This window comes from Salmo salar, chromosome 07 (assembly GCF_965601325.2).
Source record: "Salmo salar chromosome 07, fSalSal1, whole genome shotgun sequence".
Taxonomy (NCBI): Eukaryota; Metazoa; Chordata; class Actinopteri; order Salmoniformes; family Salmonidae; genus Salmo; species Salmo salar.
In genome coordinates, this window is record NC_138297.1 from 7,162,305 (window position 1) to 7,188,756 (window position 26,452).

The 26,452-nt window shown below is 45.4% G+C and overlaps 13 non-coding genes across 13 annotated transcripts; all 13 read left to right on the forward strand.

Annotated features, from left to right (window-relative positions):
• Positions 1–257: 257 nt before the first annotated feature.
• On the forward strand, positions 258–344 carry trnay-gua (transfer RNA tyrosine (anticodon GUA)). The gene is given in 2 exon segments: positions 258–294; positions 309–344. It is a non-coding gene; the product is annotated as a tRNA-Tyr (tRNA).
• Positions 345–935: 591 nt separating this feature from the next.
• Positions 936–1,022, forward strand: trnay-gua (transfer RNA tyrosine (anticodon GUA)). The gene is given in 2 exon segments: positions 936–972; positions 987–1,022. It is a non-coding gene; the product is annotated as a tRNA-Tyr (tRNA).
• Positions 1,023–1,613: 591 nt separating this feature from the next.
• On the forward strand, positions 1,614–1,700 carry trnay-gua (transfer RNA tyrosine (anticodon GUA)). Its single transcript is given in 2 exon segments — positions 1,614–1,650; positions 1,665–1,700. It is a non-coding gene; the product is annotated as a tRNA-Tyr (tRNA).
• Positions 1,701–8,432: 6,732 nt separating this feature from the next.
• trnay-gua (transfer RNA tyrosine (anticodon GUA)) lies at positions 8,433–8,519 on the forward strand. The gene is given in 2 exon segments: positions 8,433–8,469; positions 8,484–8,519. It is a non-coding gene; the product is annotated as a tRNA-Tyr (tRNA).
• Positions 8,520–9,110: 591 nt separating this feature from the next.
• trnay-gua (transfer RNA tyrosine (anticodon GUA)) lies at positions 9,111–9,197 on the forward strand. Its single transcript is given in 2 exon segments — positions 9,111–9,147; positions 9,162–9,197. It is a non-coding gene; the product is annotated as a tRNA-Tyr (tRNA).
• A 1,259-nt stretch (positions 9,198–10,456) lies between these two features.
• Positions 10,457–10,543, forward strand: trnay-gua (transfer RNA tyrosine (anticodon GUA)). Its single transcript is given in 2 exon segments — positions 10,457–10,493; positions 10,508–10,543. It is a non-coding gene; the product is annotated as a tRNA-Tyr (tRNA).
• A 591-nt stretch (positions 10,544–11,134) lies between these two features.
• On the forward strand, positions 11,135–11,221 carry trnay-gua (transfer RNA tyrosine (anticodon GUA)). The gene is given in 2 exon segments: positions 11,135–11,171; positions 11,186–11,221. It is a non-coding gene; the product is annotated as a tRNA-Tyr (tRNA).
• A 1,257-nt stretch (positions 11,222–12,478) lies between these two features.
• trnay-gua (transfer RNA tyrosine (anticodon GUA)) lies at positions 12,479–12,565 on the forward strand. The gene is given in 2 exon segments: positions 12,479–12,515; positions 12,530–12,565. It is a non-coding gene; the product is annotated as a tRNA-Tyr (tRNA).
• Positions 12,566–13,156: 591 nt separating this feature from the next.
• trnay-gua (transfer RNA tyrosine (anticodon GUA)) lies at positions 13,157–13,243 on the forward strand. The gene is given in 2 exon segments: positions 13,157–13,193; positions 13,208–13,243. It is a non-coding gene; the product is annotated as a tRNA-Tyr (tRNA).
• A 3,280-nt stretch (positions 13,244–16,523) lies between these two features.
• On the forward strand, positions 16,524–16,610 carry trnay-gua (transfer RNA tyrosine (anticodon GUA)). Its single transcript is given in 2 exon segments — positions 16,524–16,560; positions 16,575–16,610. It is a non-coding gene; the product is annotated as a tRNA-Tyr (tRNA).
• Positions 16,611–17,201: 591 nt separating this feature from the next.
• Positions 17,202–17,288, forward strand: trnay-gua (transfer RNA tyrosine (anticodon GUA)). The gene is given in 2 exon segments: positions 17,202–17,238; positions 17,253–17,288. It is a non-coding gene; the product is annotated as a tRNA-Tyr (tRNA).
• Positions 17,289–17,879: 591 nt separating this feature from the next.
• Positions 17,880–17,966, forward strand: trnay-gua (transfer RNA tyrosine (anticodon GUA)). The gene is given in 2 exon segments: positions 17,880–17,916; positions 17,931–17,966. It is a non-coding gene; the product is annotated as a tRNA-Tyr (tRNA).
• A 1,934-nt stretch (positions 17,967–19,900) lies between these two features.
• trnay-gua (transfer RNA tyrosine (anticodon GUA)) lies at positions 19,901–19,987 on the forward strand. Its single transcript is given in 2 exon segments — positions 19,901–19,937; positions 19,952–19,987. It is a non-coding gene; the product is annotated as a tRNA-Tyr (tRNA).
• Positions 19,988–26,452: the final 6,465 nt, after the last annotated feature.

The following is a 26,452-nucleotide window of genomic DNA, read 5'->3' on the forward strand; positions in this document are numbered from 1 at the left end:
CGATTTCGCAGTGAGGGGGCTAAACAGCATTCTTTACCGTCGGCTCACTTTTTCTCTATCCCCAAACGCAACTACTTGCAATCAAAGGGGATGTAGCTCAGCGGAAGAGAGTGTTGGTTGCTTGAATGAGGACCTGGGTTCAATCTCCAGCATCTCCAGGAAACCACCAAACTCAGCAGATTACATTTTTAACGGGAACATATGTGTCTGCAGCACTTCAGACCATCTAGGTGATGGCATTTGTCTAAATTAGACAACCTTCGATAGCTCAGTTGGTAGAGCGGAGGACTGTAGGTGAAAGTGCAGCAATCCTTAGGTCGCTGGTTCGAATCCGGCTCGAAGGATTGTATATTTTCTTGTGGCTTACGCCAACGTTTTGACAGCAGTGCACTTTGACATGTGCTTGACAAACAAATTAACTTTCCCTGAGTGCCGAAATCTTCAATTGTTGACCTTTGATAGGAATGTTGGTAGAGCAGCAGAGAGTACTTAAAATTGCAACAATCCTTCGGTCTCCAGCTCACACAAGGATAACTTTTTCTGCAGTTGTGCCAAGTTTTTGATTTTTGCCTAGTGTTTCCCCAGAAGCAAATTATTCCCTGACCGGGAACAAACCCCGGGACGCGGCGGTGAGAGCGCAGAATCCTAACCACGAGAACATCGTGGAGAAGGCAAAAGCGATTTCGCAGTGAGGGGGCTAAACAGCATTCTTTACCGTCGGCTCACTTTTTCTCTATCCCCAAACGCAACTACTTGCAATCAAAGGGGATGTAGCTCAGCGGAAGAGAGTGTTGGTTGCTTGAATGAGGACCTGGGTTCAATCTCCAGCATCTCCACGAAACCACCAAACTCAGCAGATTACATTTTTAACGGGAACATATGTGTCTGCAGCACTTCAGACCATCTAGGTGATGGCATTTGTCTAAATTCGACAACCTTCGATAGCTCAGTTGGTAGAGCGGAGGACTGTAGGTGAAAGTGCAGCAATCCTTAGGTCGCTGGTTCAAATCCGGCTCGAAGGATTGTATATTTTCTTGTGGCTTACGCCAACGTTTTGACAGCAGTGCACTTTGACATGTGCTTGACAAACAAATTAACTTTCCCTGAGTGCCGAAATCTTCAATTGTTGACCTTTGATAGGAATGTTGGTAGAGCAGCAGAGAGTACTTAAAATTGCAACAATCCTTCGGTCTCCAGCTCACACAAGGATAACTTTTTCTGCAGTTGTGCCAAGTTTTTGATTTTTGCCTAGTGTTTCCCCAGAAGCAAATTATTCCCTGACCGGGAACAAACCCCGGGACGCGGCGGTGAGAGCCCAGAATCCTAACCACGAGAACATCGTGGAGAAGGTAAAAGCGATTTCGCAGTGAGGGGGCTAAACAGCATTCTTTACCGTCGGCTCACTTTTTCTCTATCCCCAAACGCAACTACTTGCAATCAAAGGGGATGTAGCTCAGCGGAAGAGAGTGTTGGTTGCTTGAATGAGGACCTGGGTTCAATCTCCAGCATCTCCAGGAAACCACCAAACTCAGCAGATTACATTTTTAACGGGAACATATGTGTCTGCAGCACTTCAGACCATCTAGGTGATGGCATTTGTCTAAATTAGACAACCTTCGATAGCTCAGTTGGTAGAGCGGAGGACTGTAGGTGAAAGTGCAGCAATCCTTAGGTAGCTGGTTCAAATCCGGCTCGAAGGATTGTTTATTTTCTTGTGGCTTACGCAAACGTTTTGACAGCAGTGCACTTAGACATGTGCTTGACAAACAAATTAACTTTCCCTGAGTGCCGAAATCTTCAATTGTTGACCTTTGATAGGAATGTTGGTAGAGCAGCAGAGAGTACTTAAAATTGCAACAATCCTTCGGTCTCCAGCTCACACAAGGATAACTTTTTCTGCACTTGTGCCAAGTTTTTGATTTTTGCCTAGTGTTTCCCCAGAAGCAAATTATTCCCTGACCGGGAACAAACCCCGGGACGCGGCGGTGAGAGCGCAGAATCCTAACCACGAGAACATCGTGGAGAAGGCAAAAGCAATTTCGCAGTGAGGGGGCTAAACAGCATTCTTTACCGTCGGCTCACTTTTTCTCTATCCCCAAACGCAACTACTTGCAATCAAAGGGGATGTAGCTCAGCGGAAGAGAGTGTTGGTTGCTTGAATGAGGACCTGGGTTCAATCTCCAGCATCTCCACGAAACCACCAAACTCAGCAGATTACATTTTTAACGGGAACATATGTGTCTGCAGCACTTCAGACCATCTAGGTGATGGCATTTGTCTAAATTAGACAACCTTCGATAGCTCAGTTGGTAGAGCGGAGGACTGTAGGTGAAAATGCAGCAATCCTTAGGTCACTGGTTCAAATCCGGATTGCGTATTTTCTTGTGGCTTACGCCAACGTTTTGACAGCAGTGCACTTTGACATGTGCTTGTAAAAAAAAAAATTAACTTTCCCCGAGTGCCGAAATCTTCAATTGTTGACCTTTGATAGGAATGTTGGTAGAGCAGCAGAGAGTACTTAAAATTGCAACAATCCTTCGGTCTCCAGCTCACACAAGGATAACTTTTTCTGCAGTTGTGCCAAGTTTTTGATTTTTGCCTAGTGTTTCCCCAGAAGCAAATTATTCCCTGACCGGGAACAAACCCCGGGACGCGGCGGTGAGAGCGCAGAATCCTAACCACGAGAACATCGTGGAGAAGGCAAAAGCGATTTCGCAGTGAGGGGGCTAAACAGCATTCTTTACCGTCGGCTCACTTTTTCTCTATCCCCAAACGCAACTACTTGCAATCAAAGGGGATGTAGCTAAGCGGAAGAGAGTGTTGGTTGCTTGAATGAGGACCTAGGTTCAATCTCCAGCATCTCCACGAAACCACCAAACTCAGCAGATTACATTTTTAACGGGAACATATGTGTCTGCAGCACTTCAGACCATCTAGGTGATGGCATTTGTCTAAATTAGACAACCTTCGATAGCTCAGTTGGTAGAGCGGAGGACTGTAGGTGAAAATGCTGCACTCTTTAGGTCGCTGGTTCAAATCCGGATTGTGTATTTTCTTGTGGCTTACGCCAACGTTTTGACAGCAGTGCACTTTGACATGTGCTTGACAAACAAATTAACTTTCCCTGAGTGCCGAAATCTTCAATTGTTGACCTTTGATAGGAATGTTGGTAGAGCAGCAGAGAGTACTTAAAATTGCAACAATCCTTCGGTCTCCAGCTCACACAAGGATAACTTTTTCTGCAGTTGTGCCAAGTTTTTGATTTTTGCCTAGTGTTTCCCCAGAAGCAAATGATTCCCTGACCGGGAACAAACCCCGGGACGCGGCGGTGAGAGCGCAGAATCCTAACCACGAGAACATCGTGGAGAAGGCAAAAGCGATTTCGCAGTGAGGGGGCTAAACAGCATTCTTTACCGTCGGCTCACTTTTTCTCTATCCCCAAACGCAACTACTTGCAATCAAAGGGGATGTAGCTAAGCGGAAGAGAGTGTTGGTTGCTTGAATGAGGACCTAGGTTCAATCTCCAGCATCTCCACGAAACCACCAAACTCAGCAGATTACATTTTTAACGGGAACATATGTGTCTGCAGCACTTCAGACCATCTAGGTGATGGCATTTGTCTAAATTCGACAACCTTCGATAGCTCAGTTGGTAGAGCGGAGGACTGTAGGTGAAAATGCAGCACTCTTTAGGTCGCTGGTTCAAATCCGGATTGCGTATTTTCTTGTGGCTTACGCCAATGTTTTGACAGCAGTGCACTTTGACATGTGCTTGACAAACAAATTAACTTTCCCTGAGTGCCGAAATCTTCAATTGTTGACCTTTGATAGGAATGTTGGTAGAGCAGCAGAGAGTACTTAAAATTGCAACAATCCTTCGGTCTCCAGCTCACACAAGGATAACTTTTTCTGCAGTTGTGCCAAGTTTTTGATTTTTGCCTAGTGTTTCCCCAGAAGCAAATTATTCCCTGACCGGGAACAAACCCCGGGACGCGGCGGTGAGAGCGCAGAATCCTAACCACGAGAACATCGTGGAGAAGGCAAAAGCGATTTCGCAGTGAGGGGGCTAAACAGCATTCTTTACCGTCGGCTCACTTTTTCTCTATCCCCAAACGCAACTACTTGCAATCAAAGGGGATGTAGCTCAGCGGAAGAGAGTGTTGGTTGCTTGAATGAGGACCTGGGTTCAATCTCCAGCATCTCCACGAAACCACCAAACTCAGCAGATTACATTTTTAACGGGAACATATGTGTCTGCAGCACTTCAGACCATCTAGGTGATGGCATTTGTTTAAATTAGACAACCTTCGATAGCTCAGTTGGTAGAGCGGAGGACTGTAGGTGAAAATGCAGCAATCCTTAGGTCACTGGTTCAAATCCGGATTGCGTATTTTCTTGTGGCTTACGCCAACGTTTTGACAGCAGTGCACTTTGACATGTGCTTGTAAAAAAAAAAATTAACTTTCCCTGAGTGCCGAAATCTTCAATTGTTGACCTTTGATAGGAATGTTGGTAGAGCAGCAGAGAGTACTTAAAATTGCAACAATCCTTCGGTCTCCAGCTCACACAAGGATAACTTTTTCTGCAGTTGTGCCAAGTTTTTGATTTTTGCCTAGTGTTTCCCCAGAAGCAAATTATTCCCTGACCGGGAACAAACCCCGGGACGCGGCGGTGAGAGCGCAGAATCCTAACCACGAGAACATCGTGGAGAAGGCAAAAGCGATTTCGCAGTGAGGGGGCTAAACAGCATTCTTTACCGTCGGCTCACTTTTTCTCTATCCCCAAACGCAACTACTTGCAATCAAAGGGGATGTAGCTAAGCGGAAGAGAGTGTTGGTTGCTTGAATGAGGACCTAGGTTCAATCTCCAGCATCTCCACGAAACCACCAAACTCAGCAGATTACATTTTTAACGGGAACATATGTGTCTGCAGCACTTCAGACCATCTAGGTGATGGCATTTGTCTAAATTAGACAACCTTCGATAGCTCAGTTGGTAGAGCGGAGGACTGTAGGTGAAAATGCAGCACTCCTTAGGTTGCTGGTTCAAATCCGGATTGCGTTTTTTCTTGTGGCTTACGCCAACGTTTTGACAGCAGTGCACTTTGACATGTGCTTGACAAACAAATTAACTTTCCCTGAGTGCCGAAATCTTCAATTGTTGACCTTTGATAGGAATGTTGGTAGAGCAGCAGAGAGTACTTAAAATTGCAACAATCCTTCGGTCTCCAGCTCACACAAGGATAACTTTTTCTGCAGTTGTGCCAAGTTTTTGATTTTTGCCTAGTGTTTCCCCAGAAGCAAATTATTCCCTGACCGGGAACAAACCCCGGGACGCGGCGGTGAGAGCGTAGAATCCTAACCACGAGAACATCGTGGAGAAGGCAAAAGCGATTTCGCAGTGAGGGGGCTAAACAGCATTCTTTACCGTCGGCTCACTTTTTCTCTATCCCCAAACGCAACTACTTGCAATCAAAGGGGATGTAGCTAAGCGGAAGAGAGTGTTGGTTGCTTGAATGAGGACCTAGGTTCAATCTCCAGCATCTCCACGAAACCACCAAACTCAGCAGATTACATTTTTAACGGGAACATATGTGTCTGCAGCACTTCAGACCATCTAGGTGATGGCATTTGTCTAAATTAGACAACCTTCGATAGCTCAGTTGGTAGAGCGGAGGACTGTAGGTGAAAATGCAGCACTCCTTAGGTCGCTGGTTCAAATCCGGATTGCGTATTTTCTTGTGGCTTACGCCAACGTTTTGACAGCAGTGCACTTTGACATGTGCTTGACAAACAAATTAACTTTCCCTGAGTTCCGAAATCTTCAATTGTTGACCTTTGATAGGAATGTTGGTAGAGCAGCAGAGAGTACTTAAAATTGCAACAATCCTTCGGTCTCCAGCTCACACAAGGATAACTTTTTCTGCAGTTGTGCCAAGTTTTTGATTTTTGCCTAGTGTTTCCCCAGAAGCAAATTATTCCCTGACCGGGAACAAACCCCGGGACGCGGCGGTGAGAGCGCAGAATCCTAACCACGAGAACATCGTGGAGAAGGCAAAAGCGATTTCGCAGTGAGGGGGCTAAACAGCATTCTTTACCGTCGGCTCACTTTTTCTCTATCCCCAAACGCAACTACTTGCAATCAAAGGGGATGTAGCTCAGCGGAAGAGAGTGTTGGTTGCTTGAATGAGGACCTGGGTTCAATCTCCAGCATCTCCACGAAACCACCAAACTCAGCAGATTACATTTTTAACGGGAACATATGTGTCTGCAGCACTTCAGACCATCTAGGTGATGGCATTTGTCTAAATTCGACAACGTTCGATAGCTCAGTTGGTAGAGTGGAGGACTGTAGGTGAAAGTGCAGCAATCCTTAGGTCGCTGGTTCAAATCCGGCTCGAAGGATTGTGTATTATCTTGTGGCTTACGCCGACGTTTTGACAGCAGTGCACTATGACATGTGCTTGACAAACAAATTAACCTCTATGGGCTAGGTGGGACGCTAGCGTGCCACCCGTGGTACACTCCATCAACAGCAGGTGCATTTCAAGAGCGGCAATTTTGAATCCAAATAAATGTCAAAATTCAAATTTTTCAAACATACAACTATTTTACACCCTTTGAAAGATAAACATCTCCTTAATCTAACCACGTTTTACGATTTCAAAAAGGTTTTACGGCGAAAGCATAAATTTAGAGTATGTTAGGACAGTACATTTACAAGAGTTGTGTGTAATGTTTTGTCAATTCAAAGACAGGGTCACCAAAACCATAAAACCAGCTAAAATAATGCACTAACCTTTTACAATCTCCATCAGATGACACTCCTAGGACATTATGTTAGACAATGCATGCATTTTTAGTTCTATCAAGTTCATATTTATATCCAAAAACAGCGTTTTACTATGGCATTGATGTTGAGGAAATCGTTTCCCTCCAATAACCGGCAGTCAAGTCAGCGTCACAAATTAAATAATTAAAATTAGAAAACATTGGTAAAATATTATATTGTCATTTAAAGAATTATAGATTTACATCTCTTGAACGCAATCAACTTGCCAGATTTAAAAATAACCTTACTGGGAAATCACACTTTGCAATAATCTGAGCACTGCGTTCAGAAAAATACGCGTTGCGATACAGACTAGACGTCATGTTGGGGAGATCTAAAATCGAAAATACTATGTAAATAATCCATTACCTTTGATTCTCTTCATCAGATGTCACTTCCAGGTATCACAGGTCCATAACGAATGTAGTTTTGTTCAAAAAAGCTCATCATTTATGTCCAAAAATCTCTGTCTTGTTAGCACATGATCTAAGCCAGCCGGACTTCTCGTCATGAACGAGGGGAAAAAATATATTTACGTTCGTTCAAACATGTCAAACGTTGTATAGCATAAATCATTAGGGCCTTTTTTAACCAGAACATGAATAATATTCAAGGTGGACGAATGCATACTCTTTTATAACGTATTGGAACGAGGGTACCCAACATGAACTCGCGCGCCAGGTGTCTAATGGGACATCATCGTTCCATGGCTCTTGTTCGGTCAGATCTCCCTCCAGAAGACTCAAAACACTTTGTAAAGGCTGGTGACATCTAGTGGAAGCAATAGGAAGTGCCAAAATATTCCTCAGCCCCTGTGTTTTTCAATGGGATAGGTTTAAAGGTAATACAACACATCAGGTATCCACTTCCTGTCAGAAAATGTCTCAGGGTTTTGACTGCCAAATGAGTTCTGTTATACTCACAGACACCATTCAAACAGTTTTAGAAAATTTAGGGTGTTTTCTATCCATATGTAATAAGTATATGCATATTCTAGTTACTGGGTAGGAGTGGTAACCAGATTAAATCGGGTATGTTTTTTTATCCAGCCGTGTCAATACTGCCCCCTAGCCCTAACAGGTTAACTTTCCCTGAGTGCCGAAATCTTCAATTGTTGACCTTTGATAGGAATGTTGGTAGAGCAGCAGAGAGTACTTAAAATTGCAACAATCCTTCGGTCTCCAGCTCACACAAGGATCACTTTTTCTGCAGTTGTGCCAAGTTTTAGATTTTTGCCTAGTGTTTCCCCAGAAGCAAATTATTCCCTGACCGGGAACAAACCCCGGGACGCGGCGGTGAGAGCGCAGAATCCTAACCACGAGAACATCGTGGAGAAGGCAAAAGCGATTTCGCAGTGAGGGGGCTAAACAGCATTCTTTACCGTCGGCTCACTTTTTCTCTATCCCCAAACGCAACTACTTGCAATCAAAGGGGATGTAGCTCAGCGGAAGAGAGTGTTGGTTGCTTGAATGAGGACCTGGGTTCAATCTCCAGCATCTCCACGAAACCACCAAACTCAGCAGATTACATTTTTAACGGGAACATATGTGTCTGCAGCACTTCAGACCATCTCGGTGATGGCATTTGTCTAAATTTGACAACCTTCGATAGCTCAGTTGGTAGAGCGGAGGACTGTAGGTGAAAGTGCAGCAATCCTTAGGTCGCTGGTTCAAATCCGGCTTGAAGGATTGTGTATTTTCTTGTGGCTTACGCCAACGTTTTGACAGCAGTGCACTTTGACATGTGCTTGACAAACAAATTAACTTTCCCTGAGTGCCGAAATCTTCAATTGTTGACCTTTGATAGGAATGTTGGTAGAGCAGCAGAGAGTACTTAAAATTGCAACAATCCTTCGGTCTCCAGCTCACACAAGGATAACTTTTTCTGCACTTGTGCCAAGTTTTTGATTTTTGCCTAGTGTTTCCCCAGAAGCAAATTGTTCCCTGACCGGGAACAAACCCCGGGACGCGGCGGTGAGAGCGCAGAATCCTAACCACGAGAACATCGTGGAGAAGGCAAAAGCGATTTCGCAGTGAGGGGGCTAAACAGCATTCTTTACCGTCGGCTCACTTTTTCTCTATCCCCAAACGCAACTACTTGCAATCAAAGGGGATGTAGCTAAGCGGAAGATAGTGTTGGTTGCTTGAATGAGGACCTGGGTTCAATCTCCAGCATCTCCACGAAACCACCAAACTCAGCAGATTACATTTTTAACGGGAACATATGTGTCTGCAGCACTTCAGACCATCTAGGTGATGGCATTTGTCTAATTTAGACAACCTTCGATAGCTCAGTTGGTAGAGCGGAGGACTGTAGGTGAAAGTGCAGCAATCCTTAGGTCGCTGGTTCAAATCCGGCTCGAAGGATTCTGTGTTTTCTTGTGGCTTACGCCAACGTTTTGACAGCAGTGCACTTTGACATGTGCTTCACAAACAAATTAACTTTCCCTGAGTGCCGAAATCTTCAATTGTTGACCTTTGATAGGAATGTTGGTAGAGCAGCAGAGAGTACTTAAAATTGCAACAATCCTTCGGTCTCCAGCTCACACAAGGATAACTTTTTCTGCAGTTGTGCCAAGTTTTTGATTTTTGCCTAGTGTTTCCCCAGAAGCAAATTATTCCCTGACTGGGAACACACCCCGGGACGCGGCGGTGAGAGCGCAGAATCCTAACCACGAGAACATCGTGGAGAAGGCAAAAGCGATTTCGCAGTGAGGGGGCTAAACAGCATTCTTTACCGTCGGCTCACTTTTTCTCTATCCCCAAACGCAACTACTTGCAATCAAAGGGGATGTAGCTAAGCGGAAGAGAGTGTTGGTTGCTTGAATGAGGACCTAGGTTCAATCTCCAGCATCTCCACGAAACCACCGAACTCAGCAGATTACATTTTTAACGGGAACATGTGTCTGCAGCACTTCAGACCATCTAGGTGATGGCATTTGTCTAAATTAGACAACCTTCGATAGCTCAGTTGGTAGAGCGGAGGACTGTAGGTGAAAATGCAGCAATCCTTAGGTTGCTGGTTCAAATCCAGATTGCGTATTTTCTTGTGGCTTACGCCAACGTTTTGACAGCAGTGCACTTTGACATGTGCTTGACAAACAAATTAACTTTCCCTGAGTGCCGAAATCTTCAATTGTTGACCTTTGATAGGAATGTTGGTAGAGCAGCAGAGACTACTTAAAATTGCAACAATCCTTCAGTCTCCAGCTCACACAAGGATAACTTTTTCTGCACTTGTGCCAAGTTTTAGATTTTTGCCTAGTGTTTCCCCAGAAGCAAATTATTCCCTGACCGGGAACAAACCCCGGGACGTGGCGGTGAGAGCGCAGAATCCTAACCACGAGAACATCGTGGAGAAGGCAAAAGCGATTTCGCAGTGAGGGGGCTAAACAGCATTCTTTACCGTCGGCTCACTTTTTCTCTATCCCCAAACGCAACTACTTGCAATCAAAGGGGATGTAGCTCAGCGGAAGAGAGTGTTGGTTGCTTGAATGAGGACCTGGGTTCAATCTCCAGCATCTCCACGAAACCACCAAACTCAGCAGATTACATTTTTAACGGGAACATATGTGTCTGCAGCACTTCAGACCATCTAGGTGATGGCATTTGTCTAAATTCGACAACCTTCGATAGCTCAGTTGGTAGAGCGGAGGACTGTAGGTGAAAGTGCAGCAATCCTTAGGTCGCTGGTTCAAATCCGGCTCGAAGGATTGTATATTTTCTTGTGGCTTACGCCAACGTTTTGACAGCAGTGCACTTTGACATGTGCTTGACAAACAAATTAACTTTCCCTGAGTGCCGAAATCTTCAATTGTTGACCTTTGATAGGAATGTTGGTAGAGCAGCAGAGAGTACTTAAAATTGCAACAATCCTTCGGTCTCCAGCTCACACAAGGATAACTTTTTCTGCAGTTGTGCCAAGTTTTTGATTTTTGCCTAGTGTTTCCCCAGAAGCAAATTATTCCCTGACCGGGAACAAACCCCGGGACGCGGCGGTGAGAGCCCAGAATCCTAACCACGAGAACATTGTGGAGAAGGTAAAAGCGATTTCGCAGTGAGGGGGCTAAACAGCATTCTTTACCGTCGGCTCACTTTTTCTCTATCCCCAAACGCAACTACTTGCAATCAAAGGGGATGTAGCTCAGCGGAAGAGAGTGTTGGTTGCTTGAATGAGGACCTGGGTTCAATCTCCAGCATCTCCAGGAAACCACCAAACTCAGCAGATTACATTTTTAACGGGAACATATGTGTCTGCAGCACTTCAGACCATCTAGGTGATGGCATTTGTCTAAATTAGACAACCTTTGATAGCTCAGTTGGTAGAGCGGAGGACTGTAGGTGAAAGTGCAGCAATCCTTAGGTCGCTGGTTCAAATCCGGCTCGAAGGATTCTGTGTGTTCTTGTGGCTTACGCCAACGTTTTGACAGCAGTGCACTTTGACATGTGCTTCACAAACAAATTAACTTTCCCTGAGTGCCGAAATCTTCAATTGTTGACCTTTGATAGGAATGTTGGTAGAGCAGCAGAGAGTACTTAAAATTGCAACAATCCTTCGGTCTCCAGCTCACACAAGGATAACTTTTTCTGCAGTTGTGCCAAGTTTTTGATTTTTGCCTAGTGTTTCCCCAGAAGCAAATTATTCCCTGACTGGGAACAAACCCCGGGACGCGGCGGTGAGAGCGCAGAATCCTAACCACGAGAACATCGTGGAGAAGGCAAAAGCGATTTCGCAGTGAGGGGGCTAAACAGCATTCTTTACCGTCGGCTCACTTTTTCTCTATCCCCAAACGCAACTACTTGCAATCAAAGGGGATGTAGCTAAGCGGAAGAGAGTGTTGGTTGCTTGAATGAGGACCTAGGTTCAATCTCCAGCATCTCCACGAAACCACCGAACTCAGCAGATTACATTTTTAACGGGAACATGTGTCTGCAGCACTTCAGACCATCTAGGTGATGGCATTTGTCTAAATTAGACAACCTTCGATAGCTCAGTTGTTAGAGCGGAGGACTGTAGGTGAAAATGCAGCAATCCTTAGGTTGCTGGTTCAAATCCGGATTGCGTATTTTCTTGTGGCTTACGCCAACGTTTTGACAGCAGTGCACTTTGACATGTGCTTGACAAACAAATTAACTTTCCCTGAGTGCCGAAATCTTCAATTGTTGACCTTTGATAGGAATGTTGGTAGAGCAGCAGACACTACTTAAAATTGCAACAATCCTTCAGTCTCCAGCTCACACAAGGATAACTTTTTCTGCACTTGTGCCAAGTTTTAGATTTTTGCCTAGTGTTTCCCCAGAAGCAAATTATTCCCTGACCGGGAACAAACCCCGGGACGTGGCGGTGAGAGCGCAGAATCCTAACCACGAGAACATCGTGGAGAAGGCAAAAGCGATTTCGCAGTGAGGGGGCTAAACAGCATTCTTTACCGTCGGCTCACTTTTTCTCTATCCCCAAACGCAACTACTTGCAATCAAAGGGGATGTAGCTCAGCGGAAGAGAGTGTTGGTTGCTTGAATGAGGACCTGGGTTCAATCTCCAGCATCTCCAGGAAACCACCAAACTCAGCAGATTACATTTTTAACGGGAACATGTGTCTGCAGCACTTCAGACCATCTAGGTGATGGCATTTGTCTAAATTAGACAACCTTTGATAGCTCAGTTGGTAGAGCGGAGGACTGTAGGTGAAAGTGCAGCAATCCTTAGGTCGCTGGTTCAAATCCGGCTCGAAGGATTGTTTATTTTCTTGTGGCTTACGCCAACGTTTTGACAGCAGTGCACTTTGACATGTGCTTGACAAACAAATTAACTTTCCCTGAGTGCCGAAATCTTCAATTGTTGACCTTTGATAGGAATGTTGGTAGAGCAGCAGAGAGTACTTAAAATTGCAACAATCCTTCGGTCTCCAGCTCACACAAGGATAACTTTTTCTGCAGTTGTGCCAAGTTTTTGATTTTTGCCTAGTGTTTCCCCAGAAGCAAATTATTCCCTGACCGGGAACAAACCCCGGGACGCGGCGGTGAGAGCCCAGAATCCTAACCACGAGAACATTGTGGAGAAGGTAAAAGCGATTTCGCAGTGAGGGGGCTAAACAGCATTCTTTACCGTCGGCTCACTTTTTCTCTATCCCCAAACGCAACTACTTGCAATCAAAGGGGATGTAGCTCAGCGGAAGAGAGTGTTGGTTGCTTGAATGAGGACCTGGGTTCAATCTCCAGCATCTCCAGGAAACCACCAAACTCAGCAGATTACATTTTTAACGGGAACATATGTGTCTGCAGCACTTCAGACCATCTAGGTGATGGCATTTGTCTAAATTAGACAACCTTCGATAGCTCAGTTGGTAGAGCGGAGGACTGTAGGTGAAAGTGCAGCAATCCTTAGGTCGCTGGTTCAAATCCGGCTCGAAGGATTGTTTATTTTCTTGTGGCTTACGCCAACGTTTTGACAGCAGTGCACTTAGACATGTGCTTGACAAACAAATTAACTTTCCCTGAGTGCCGAAATCTTCAATTGTTGACCTTTGATAGGAATGTTGGTAGAGCAGCAGAGAGTACTTAAAATTGCAACAATCCTTCGGTCTCCAGCTCACACAAGGATAACTTTTTCTGCACTTGTGCCAAGTTTTTGATTTTTGCCTAGTGTTTCCCCAGAAGCAAATTATTCCCTGACCGGGAACAAACCCCGGGACGCGGCGGTGAGAGCGCAGAATCCTAACCACGAGAACATCGTGGAGAAGGCAAAAGCGATTTCGCAGTGAGGGGGCTAAACAGCATTCTTTACCGTCGGCTCACTTTTTCTCTATCCCCAAACGCAACTACTTGCAATCAAAGGGGATGTAGCTCAGCGGAAGAGAGTGTTGGTTGCTTGAATGAGGACCTGGGTTCAATCTCCAGCATCTCCACGAAACCACCAAACTCAGCAGATTACATTTTTAACGGGAACATATGTGTCTGCAACACTTCAGACCATCTAGGTGATGGCATTTGTCTAAATTAGACAACCTTCGATAGCTCATTTGGTAGAGCGGAGGACTGTAGGTGAAAATGCAGCAATCCTTAGGTCACTGGTTCAAATCCGGATTGCGTATTTTCTTGTGGCTTACGCCAACGTTTTGACAGCAGTGCACTTTGACATGTGCTTGTAAAAAAAAAAATTTACTTTCCCTGAGTGCCGAAATCTTCAATTGTTGACCTTTGATAGGAATGTTGGTAGAGCAGCAGAGAGTACTTAAAATTGCAACAATCCTTCGGTCTCCAGCTCACACAAGGATAACTTTTTCTGCAGTTGTGCCAAGTTTTTGATTTTTGCCTAGTGTTTCCCCAGAAGCAAATTATTCCCTGACCGGGAACAAACCCCGGGACGCGGCGGTGAGAGCGCAGAATCCTAACCACGAGAACATCGTGGAGAAGGCAAAAGCGATTTCGCAGTGAGGGGGCTAAACAGCATTCTTTACCGTCGGCTCACTTTTTCTCTATCCCCAAACGCAACTACTTGCAATCAAAGGGGATGTAGCTAAGCGGAAGAGAGTGTTGGTTGCTTGAATGAGGACCTAGGTTCAATCTCCAGCATCTCCACGAAACCACCAAACTCAGCAGATTACATTTTTAACGGGAACATATGTGTCTGCAGCACTTCAGACCATCTAGGTGATGGCATTTGTCTAAATTAGACAACCTTCGATAGCTCAGTTGGTAGAGCGGAGGACTGTAGGTGAAAATGCAGCACTCCTTAGGTCGCTGGTTCAAATCCGGATTGCGTATTTTCTTGTGGCTTACGCCAACGTTTTGACAGCAGTGCACTTTGACATGTGCTTGACAAACAAATTAACTTTCCCTGAGTGCCGAAATCTTCAATTGTTGACCTTTGATAGGAATGTTGGTAGAGCGGCAGAGAGTACTTAAAATTGCAACAATCCTTCGGTCTCCAGCTCACACAAGGATAACTTTTTCTGCAGTTGTGCCAAGTTTTTGATTTTTGCCTAGTGTTTCCCCAGAAGCAAATTATTCCCTGACCGGGAACAAACCCCGGGACGCGGCGGTGAGAGCCCAGAATCCTAACCACGAGAACATTGTGGAGAAGGTAAAAGCGATTTCGCAGTGAGGGGGCTAAACAGCATTCTTTACCGTCGGCTCACTTTTTCTCTATCCCCAAACGCAACTACTTGCAATCAAAGGGGATGTAGCTCAGCGGAAGAGAGTGTTGGTTGCTTGAATGAGGACCTGGGTTCAATCTCCAGCATCTCCAGGAAACCACCAAACTCAGCAGATTACATTTTTAACGGGAACATATGTGTCTGCAGCACTTCAGACCATCTAGGTGATGGCATTTGTCTAAATTAGACAACCTTTGATAGCTCAGTTGGTAGAGCGGAGGACTGTAGGTGAAAGTGCAGCAATCCTTAGGTCGCTGGTTCAAATCCGCCTCGAAGGATTCTGTGTTTTCTTGTGGCTTACGCCAACGTTTTGACAGCAGTGCACTTTGACATGTGCTTCACAAACACATTAACTTTCCCTGAGTGCCGAAATCTTCAATTGTTGACCTTTGATAGGAATGTTGGTAGAGCAGCAGAGAGTACTTAAAATTGCAACAATCCTTCGGTCTCCAGCTCACACAAGGATAACTTTTTCTGCAGTTGTGCCAAGTTTTTGATTTTTGCCTAGTGTTTCCCCAGAAGCAAATTATTCCCTGACTGGGAACAAACCCCGGGACGCGGCGGTGAGAGCGCAGAATCCTAACCACGAGAACATCGTGGAGAAGGCAAAAGCGATTTCGCAGTGAGGGGGCTAAACAGCATTCTTTACCGTCGGCTCACTTTTTCTCTATCCCCAAACGCAACTACTTGCAATCAAAGGGGATGTAGCTAAGCGGAAGAGAGTGTTGGTTGCTTGAATGAGGACCTAGGTTCAATCTCCAGCATCTCCACGAAACCACCGAACTCAGCAGATTACATTTTTAACGGGAACATGTGTCTGCAGCACTTCAGACCATCTAGGTGATGGCATTTGTCTAAATTAGACAACCTTCGATAGCTCAGTTGGTAGAGCGGAGGACTGTAGGTGAAAATGCAGCAATCCTTAGGTTGCTGGTTCAAATCCGGATTGCGTATTTTCTTGTGGCTTACGCCAACGTTTTGACAGCAGTGCACTTTGACATGTGCTTGACAAACAAATTAACTTTCCCTGAGTGCCGAAATCTTCAATTGTTGACCTTTGATAGGAATGTTGGTAGAGCAGCAGAGACTACTTAAAATTGCAACAATCCTTCAGTCTCCAGCTCACACAAGGATAACTTTTTCTGCACTTGTGCCAAGTTTTAGATTTTTGCCTAGTGTTTCCCCAGAAGCAAATTATTCCCTGACCGGGAACAAACCCCGGGACGTGGCGGTGAGAGCGCAGAATCCTAACCACGAGAACATCGTGGAGAAGGCAAAAGCGATTTCGCAGTGAGGGGGCTAAACAGCATTCTTTACCGTCGGCTCACTTTTTCTCTATCCCCAAACGCAACTACTTGCAATCAAAGGGGATGTAGCTCAGCGGAAGAGAGTGTTGGTTGCTTGAATGAGGACCTGGGTTCAATCTCCAGCATCTCCACGAAACCACCAAACTCAGCAGATTACATTTTTAACGGGAACATATGTGTCTGCAGCACTTCAGACCATCTAGGTGATGGCATTTGTCTAAATTCGACAACCTTCGATAGCTCAGTTGGTAGAGCGGAGGACTGTAGGTGAAAGTGCAGCAATCCTTAGGTCGCTGGTTCAAATCCGGCTCGAAGGAATGTATATTTTCTTGTGGCTTACGCCAACGTTTTGACAGCAGTGCACTTTGACATGTGCTTGACAAACAAATTAACTTTCCCTGAGTGCCGAAATCTTCAATTGTTGACCTTTGATAGGAATGTTGGTAGAGCAGCAGAGAGTACTTAAAATTGCAACAATCCTTCGGTCTCCAGCTCACACAAGGATAACTTTTTCTGCAGTTGTGCCAAGTTTTTGATTTTTGCCTAGTGTTTCCCCAGAAGCAAATTATTCCCTGACCGGGAACAAACCCCGGGACGCGGCGGTGAGAGCCCAGAATCCTAACCACGAGAACATTGTGGAGAAGGTAAAAGCGATTTCGCAGTGAGGGGGCTAAACAGCATTCTTTACCGTCGGCTCACTTTTTCTCTATCCCCAAACGCAACTACTTGCAATCAAAGGGGATGTAGCTCAGCGGAAGAGAGTGTTGGTTGCTTGAATGAGGACCTGGGTTCAATCTCCAGCATCTCCAGGAAACCACCAAACTCAGCAGATTACATTTTTAACGGGAACATATGTGTCTGCAGCACTTCAGACCATCTAGGTGATGGCATTTGTCTAAATTAGACAACCTTCGATAGCTCAGTTGGTAGAGCGGAGGACTGTAGGTGAAAGTGCAGCAATCCTTAGGTCGCTGGTTCAAATCCGGCTCGAAGGATTGTTTATTTTCTTGTGGCTTACGCCAACGTTTTGACAGCAGTGCACTTTGACATGTGCTTGACAAACAAATTAACTTTCCCTGAGTGCCGAAATCTTCAATTGTTGACCTTTGATAGGAATGTTGGTAGAGCAGCAGAGAGTACTTAAAATTGCAACAATCCTTCGGTCTCCAGCTCACACAAGGATAACTTTTTCTGCAGTTGTGCCAAGTTTTTGATTTTTGCCTAGTGTTTCCCCAGAAGCAAATTATTCCCTGACCGGGAACAAACCCCGGGACGCGGCGGTGAGAGCCCAGAATCCTAACCACGAGAACATTGTGGAGAAGGTAAAAGCGATTTCGCAGTGAGGGGGCTAAACAGCATTCTTTACCGTCGGCTCACTTTTTCTCTATCCCCAAACGCAACTACTTGCAATCAAAGGGGATGTAGCTCAGCGGAAGAGAGTGTTGGTTGCTTGAATGAGGACCTGGGTTCAATCTCCAGCATCTCCAGGAAACCACCAATCTCAGCAGATTACATTTTTAACGGGAACATATGTGTCTGCAGCACTTCAGACCATCTAGGTGATGGCATTTGTCTAAATTAGACAACCTTCGATAGCTCAGTTGGTAGAGCGGAGGACTGTAGGTGAAAGTGCAGCAATCCTTAGGTCGCTGGTTCAAATCCGGCTCGAAGGATTGTTTATTTTCTTGTGGCTTACGCCAACGTTTTGACAGCAGTGCACTTAGACATGTGCTTGACAAACAAATTAACTTTCCCTGAGTGCCGAAATCTTCAATTGTTGACATTTCATAGGAATGTTGGTAGAGCAGCAGAGAGTACTTAAAATTGCAACAATCCTTCGGTCTCCAGCTCACACAAGGATAACTTTTTCTGCACTTGTGCCAAGTTTTTGATTTTTGCCTAGTGTTTCCCCAGAAGCAAATTATTCCCTGACCGGGAACAAACCCCGGGACGCGGCGGTGAGAGCGCAGAATCCTAACCACGAGAACATCGTGGAGAAGGCAAAAGCGATTTCGCAGTGAGGGGGCTAAACAGCATTCTTTACCGTCGGCTCACTTTTTCTCTATCCCCAAACGCAACTACTTGCAATCAAAGGGGATGTAGCTCAGCGGAAGAGAGTGTTGGTTGCTTGAATGAGGACCTGGGTTCAATCTCCAGCATCTCCACGAAACCACCAAACTCAGCAGATTACATTTTTAACGGGAACATATGTGTCTGCAGCACTTCAGACCATCTAGGTGATGGCATTTGTCTAAATTAGACAACCTTCGATAGCTCATTTGGTAGAGCGGAGGACTGTAGGTGAAAATGCAGCAATCCTTAGGTCACTGGTTCAAATCCGGATTGCGTATTTTCTTGTGGCTTACGCCAACGTTTTGACAGCAGTGCACTTTGACATGTGCTTGTAAAAAAAAAAATTAACTTTCCCTGAGTGCCGAAATCTTCAATTGTTGACCTTTGATAGGAATGTTGGTAGAGCAGCAGAGAGTACTTAAAATTGCAACAATCCTTCGGTCTCCAGCTCACACAAGGATCACTTTTTCTGCAGTTGTGCCAAGTTTTTGATTTTTGCCTAGTGTTTCCCCAGAAGCAAATTATTCCCTGACTGGGAACAAACCCCGGGACGCGGCGGTGAGAGCGCAGAATCCTAACCACGAGAACATCGTGGAGAAGGCAAAAGCGATTTCGCAGTGAGGGGGCTAAACAGCATTCTTTACCGTCGGCTCACTTTTTCTCTATCCCCAAACGCAACTACTTGCAATCAAAGGGGATGTAGCTAAGCGGAAGAGAGTGTTGGTTGCTTGAATGAGGACCTAGGTTCAATCTCCAGCATCTCCACGAAACCACCAAACTCAGCAGATTACATTTTTAACGGGAACATATGTGTCTGCAGCACTTCAGACCATCTAGGTGATGGCATTTGTCTAAATTAGACAACCTTCGATAGCTCAGTTGGTAGAGCGGAGGACTGTAGGTGAAAATGCAGCACTCCTTAGGTCCCTGGTTCAAATCCGGATTGTGTATTTTCTTGTGGCTTACGCCAACGTTTTGACAGCAGTGCACTTTGACATGTGCTTGACAAACAAATTAACTTTCCCTGAGTGCCGAAATCTTCAATTGTTGACCTTTGATAGGAATGTTGGTAGAGCAGCAGAGAGTACTTAAAATTGCAACAATCCTTCGGTCTCCAGCTCACACAAGGATAACTTTTTCTGCAGTTGTGCCAAGTTTTTGATTTTTGCCTAGTGTTTCCCCAGAAGCAAATTATTCCCTGACCGGGAACAAACCCCGGGACGCGGCGGTGAGAGCGCAGAATCCTAACCACGAGAACATCGTGGAGAAGGCAAAAGCGATTTCGCAGTGAGGGGGCTAAACAGCATTCTTTACCGTCGGCTCACTTTTTCTCTATCCCCAAACGCAACTACTTGCAATCAAAGGGGATGTAGCTCAGTGGAAGAGAGTGTTGGTTGCTTGAATGAGGACCTGGGTTCAATCTCCAGCATCTCCACGAAACCACCAAACTCAGCAGATTACATTTTTAACGGGAACATATGTGTCTGCAGCACTTCAGACCATCTAGGTGATGGCATTTGTCTAAATTAGACAACCTTCGATAGCTCAGTTGGTAGAGCGGAGGACTGTAGGTGAAAGTGCAGCAATCCTTAGGTCGCTGGTTCAAATCCTGTTTGAAGGATTGTGTATTTTCTTGTCGCTTACGCCAACGTTTTGACAGCAGTGCACTTTGACATGCGCTTGACAAACAAATTAACCTCTTGGGGCTATGTGGGACGCTAGCGTGCCACCCGTGGTGCACCCTATCAACAGCAGGTGCATTTCAAGAGCGGCAAATTTGAAACCAAATAAATGTCAAAATTCAAATTTTTCAAACATACAACTATCTTACACCCTTTGAAAGAGAAACATCTCCTTAATCTAACCATGTTGTCCGATTTCAAAAAGGTTTTACGGCGAAATCATAAAGTTAGATTATGTTAGGAGAGTACATTGACAATAGCTGTGTGTAATGTTTTGTCAATTCAAAGACAGGCGTCACCAAAACCATAAAACCAGCTAAAATGATGCACTAACCTTTGACAATCTCCATCAGATGACACTCCTAGGACATTATGTTAGACAATACATGCATTTTTAGTTCTATCAAGTTCATATTTATATCCAAAAACAGCATTTTACTATGGCGTTGATGTTCAGGAAATCGTTTCCCTCCAATAACCGTCAGTCAAGTCAGCACAACAAATTAAATAATTCATATTAGAAAACATTGGTAAAATATTATATTGTCATTTAAAGAATTATAGATTTACCTCTCTTGAACGCAATCGACTTGCCAGATTTAAAAATAACCTTACTGGGAAATCACACTTTGCAATAATCTGAGCACTGCGCCCAGAAAAATACGCTTTGCGATACAGACAAACGGCCATGTTGGAGAGATCTAAAATCGAAAATACTATGTAAATAATCCATTACCTTTGATTCTCTTCATCAGATGTCACTTCCAGGAATCCCAGGTCCATAACGAATGTAGTTTTGTTCAAAAAAGCTCATCATTTATGTCCAAAAAGCTCCGTGTTGTTAGCACATGATCTAAGCCCGCCGGACTTCACTTCATGAACGAGGGGAAAAAATATATTTACGTTCGTTCAAACATGTCAAACGTTGTATAGCATAAATCATTAGTGCCTTTTTTAACCAGAACACTGCAGCACTTCTGACCATCTAGGTGATGGCATTTGTCTAAATACGACAACCTTCGATAGCTCAGTTGGTAGAGCGGAGGACTGTAGGTGAAAGTGCAGTAATGCTTAGGTTGCTGGTTCAAATCCGGCTCGAAGGATTGTATGTTTTCTTGTGGCTTATGCCAACGTTTTGACAGCAGTGCACTATGACATGTGCTTGACAAACAAATTAACTTTCCCTGAGAGCCGAAATTGTCAATTGGTGACCTTTGATAGGAATGTTGGTAGAGCAGCAGAGTGTACTTAAAATTGCAACAAAAGCATTCTTTACCGTCGGCTCAATTTTTCAAAGCACATTTTGCAATATTCTGAGTAGATAGCTCGCCATCACGGGCTAGGTAATTTGACACCCACCAAGTTTGGCGTTCACTAAACTCAGAATTACTATAAGAAAAATTGGATTACCTTTGCTGTTCTTTGTCAGTATGCACTCCCAGGACTTCTACTTCAACCACAAATGTTGTTTTGGTTCAAAATAATCCATAGTTATGTTCAAATATCCTCTGTTTTGTCCGTGCGTTCAGGTCCCTATCCGAACGGTGACGCGCGGACGCATGTCGTGACCAAAAAATTCAAAATATTCCATTACCGTTCTTAGAAGCATGTGAAACGCTGTTTAAAATCTATTTTTATGTGATTTTTCTCGTAAAATAGCGATAATATTCCGACCGGGAGACGGTGTTTTCGTTCAAAGACTGAAAGAAGAAAATGGTGTCTTCACATGCACGCGCGAGCCCGTGTCATTGTTCTCAGATCGACCACTATCCAAAACCCCTACTGTTTTTCAGCCAGGGACCGCAGAGTCATTATTCCCCGTTCTGGCGCCTTCTGAGAGCCTATGGGAGCCTTAGAAAATGTCACGTTACAGCAGAGATCCTCTGTTTTCGATAAAGAGGCTATTGAAGGCCAAGAAATGGTCAGAGAGGGCGCTTCCTGTATAGAATCTTCTCAGGTTTTGGCCTGCCATATGAGTTATGTTATACTCACAGACACCATTCAAACAGTTTTAGAAACTGTTATAGTGTGGACACTATATAAATAATGACATGGTTATTATTGGTATTGACCGTGACCTTCCCCTTTTGATGATGTCATCACTAAGAGTGAGTTCTATGCAATGTGATTCTACCACCGGTTGAGTGGGCTATATAGTTCTGCTATATTTGTACCGTTTGTACCTGGCAATACACCTTTAGGTTTGGGTTGAAAGTAAAGGAAAGTAATATCGAAATGCGTGTGGGCATTCCTTCTCAAGTTACTATACCTTTTTGGCGACAAGGATAAAACTTTATCAACTTGTACAGGGCGAGGTGCTAGCTAGCTAAGAAACAGTGGAGTGACGGAGAGCAGGTGCCGCTGGACGGAAACGCCGACGGAACAATCAGCAGCAAGTGAAAATCGCTAACGAGGATCAAGGACAAGTTGGCGTTATAATGGCAATGTTTGGGACTATCACTGAGTTTGTGGAAGAGAACGAGGACTGGACGGAATATGTGGAAAGGTTGGGACACTTTTTCTTGGCAAATGGAATCATAGATGAGGCTAAACAGCACTCTATTCTCTTGAGTGTGTGTGGGGCTAAAACCTACAAGCTAATGAGGAATTTGGCTACACCACGGAGACCGGGAGAAATTCCTTTTGGGGATCTAGTTGCTCTCGTTCAGACTCACCACAATCCAAAGCCGTCCAGAGGTTCAAGTTTAACTGCCATTTTCGTAAAACAGGTCAGTCTGTTGCTAACTTTGTTGCTGAATTACGTGAACTCTCTGAACATTGTGAGTTTGGGGCTATGTTAGAGGACATGCTCTGTGACAGATTAGTCTGTGGCATTAATGAGGACAGCATACAGCGCCGGTTGCTGGGGGAAGCCACACTGACTTTCAAGAGAGCATTGGAACTATATCAAGGGATGGAGATGGCCGCTAGTAATGTGAAAAATATTCAAAAGGCAAACAGTGAAAGTTGTGCAGTGCATCAGTTGACAAAAGAGGTGGCAGGAAAAAGGGGAAAAGCAGTGGAATGTTTCAGATGTGGAGGGACACATTATGGTAACAACTGTAAGTTCATGGAGACTGTCTGTCACAATTGCAACAAAAAGGGACATTTAGCAAAAAAATGCAGGGGTGGACATTGCATACAACAGCCAGGAAGCGAGAGCACTGCTCCTTGTGGTGAAAGGGAGTGGGCCTAGTTTACTAGGGCGTGACTGGCTAAACAAAATACAACTGAGCTTTGGTGAGATAAAACACACCCGAGTGACTGAGGATGTCATTCAAAAGTACCCAGAGATTTTCAAAGATGAACTGGGCACACTGCAGGGCACTGCAGTTAAGCTGTTCATGGATCCTCAGGCCGAACCTCGCTTTTTCATGCCCAGGACAGTGCCTTACGCCATGAAAAAGAAAGTGGAAGATGAGTTGGAGCGGCTGCAGGAAGCAAACGTCATTACTCCCGTTCAGTTCTCCCGCTGGGCAGCTCCTATCGTTCCCGTTCTGAAAAGTGACGGCACGGTGCGTATATGTGGGGACTACAAACTCACCATCAACAGGGCCTCTAAGCTAGACGCTTACCCGCTGCCACGGGTGGAGGACTTGTTCGCGACACTGGCAGGAGGCAAGACGTTCTCAAAGCTTGACATGAGTCACGCCTACCAACAGCTCCTCCTGGACGAGGACTCAAAAGAGTATGTCACAGTGAACACTCACAAAGGCTTGTTCAGGTACAACCGCTTGGTTTTCGGAGTGGCGTCCAGCCCAGCCATTTTCCAGAGGACAATGGACAATCTGCTGCAGGGGATCCCTCATGTAGCAGTGTACCTGGATGACATCCTGGTTACAGGGGAGACGGAGGAGGAGCACCTCCACCATCTGGACCAGGTGTTAAAGAGATTCTCTGAGGCAGGGCTGCGCCTGAAGCGTAGCAAGTGCACATTCCAAGCACAGTGTGTGACATACCTAGGTCACAAGATCACAGCGCAGGGTCTGTGTCCTGTGGAGGACAAAGTCAGGGCAATCAAGGATGCTCCAAACCCCAAGAATGGGTCAGAGCTCAGGTCGTTCCTGGGCATGGTGAACTACTATGGTAAGTTCCTCCCGGAGCTGTCAACAGTGTTGGCTCCACTTTATCAGTTGCTCCACAAAGACTGTAAATGGAAGTGGGGGCCAGCACAAGAGAAAGCTTTCAAGGAAGTGAAAGCACTACTACAATCAGCACAACTTCTGGTTCATTTTGACCAAGACAAAGAGATCATCCTGTCATGTGACGCCTCACCCTATGGCGTCGGGGCAGTACTCTCTCATCAGATGGAGGACTGGTCAGAGAGACCCATTGGATTCGCATCACGTACGCTGACGAGTGCTGAGAAGGGTTATTCACAGTTAGACAAGGAAGGTCTGGCCATAGTCTTTGCTGTGAAACGCTTCCATCAGTACATTTCACCATATGCACTGACCACAAACCACTGATGAGCCTTTTTAGTGAATGAAGATGCATTCCGCCCATGGCTTCAGCAAGGATACAGCGCTGGGCCCTGACACTGTCAGTTTACCAGTACACGATAGTGTATAGAGTGGGGAAGGACAATGCAAATGCAGACGCGCTCAGTCGTCTCCCGCTACCAGAGATGCCTGCCACAATTGTGGTGCCTCCCGAGACAATTTTCCTAATGGAGAGATTGTCAAACTCACCTGTGAATGCAAAACAGATCAAACAGTGGACAGACCGGGATCCTATCCTGTCCCAAGTGAAAAGATTCCTGATGCAGGGTTGGCCTCCTGTCATAGAGGATGATGGACTAAGACCTTATGCAAAGCGCAAAACTGAGCTGAGTGTGCAGGATGGCTGCATACTCTGGGGGTCCAGAGTGGTTGTTCCACCCCCTGGCCATGCACAAGTCATGGATGAGGTCCATGAGGCTCACCCGGGTGCCTCCCGGATGAAAAGTTTAGCCAGATCTTACATCTGGTGGCCTAACATGGATCAGGAGGTAGAAGACAAAGTTAAATCATGTTCTGAGTGCCAGATGAACCAGAAGATGGCGCCGCCCGCGCCATTACATCTGTGGGAGTGGCCTGACCGCCCATGGTCCAGGCTGCATATAGATTTTGCAGGCCCTTTCATGGGTCACATGTTCCTTGTCATGGTGGACGCACACTCCAAGTTGCTGGAGGCGCACATCATGAGCAACATCACAGCGACCACAACCATCGAAAAGCTTCGGCAGGTGTTTTCAACCCATGGTCTGCCGGACTCTCTGGTGTCCGACAACGCAACAACGTTTACCTGTGACTTGTTCCAAGAATTCATGCGGAGAAACGGGATCTGCCATGTCCGCAGCGCCCCGTTTCACCCGGCCTCAAACGGCTTAGCGGAGCGGGCTGTGCAGACACTGAAAGAGGGGCTCAAAAGGATGACTGGGGGAACCATCACAACCAAGATCTCTCGGTTCTTGTTCCAGTACCGCATCACGCCACAAACAACAACAGGACAGGCTCCAGCGGTGATGTTAATGGGCAGAAAGCCAAAAGCTCACCTGGATCTACTGCGTCCGAACATCAGAGCACGAGTGGAACGGAAGCAGGAGAAACAAAAAGAGAGACATGACCACCACGCAAGGGAGAGACAGTTAAAACCCAATGACACTGTCTACATCCACAACTTCACAAGCAGCCAACGCTGGTTGCCAGGTATCATTCTGAGTCAGAGTGGTCCCGTCTCCTTTGTGGTCAAACTGACTGATGGTCGAGTCATGCGCAGACACCAGGACCACCTCCGCCTGCGCTATGACAAAGACAAGACCATGTTTTCAGACGGAACAGCTGTGGATGGTAGTATACAAGTTGAAATCCCACAGGAAACAGCATCTGAGGAACAGGGGCATTCAGTGGTTCCAGCAGAGGGTGATGGACATTCTCTCACAAACACCCAACCCGCTCCTGTGCCCTCAGACCCAGCTCCACTGGGACACGCCTTACCTGTGTCTCGTAGCACACCAGGAGTACTGCGCAGATCACAGCGTAGTCACAAGCCTCCTGAAAGACTAACTCTGTAGTTGAGACTGAGAGACTCGTGGTGTTAGTGTTTGTTTGGAGCAGGAGAACTAGTTGAAAAGAAATAAGGACTGTCATTTTATTGTTGTTGTTTTGGTTACATTTACGGTAACACCAGCAGAAGTTCTACAGTGTGGTGTAGTAAAGAGAAGAAAACACTGATGTGGTTTACTTGTTAACCTTATGTTTTCCTTACAGGGGGGATTTAAATTGAGGGGGGAGAAGTGTTATAGTGTGGACACTATATAAATAATGACATGGTTATTATTGGTATTGACCGTGACCTTCCCCTTTTGATGATGTCATCACTAAGAGTGAGTTCTGTGCAATGTGATTCTACCACCGGTTGAG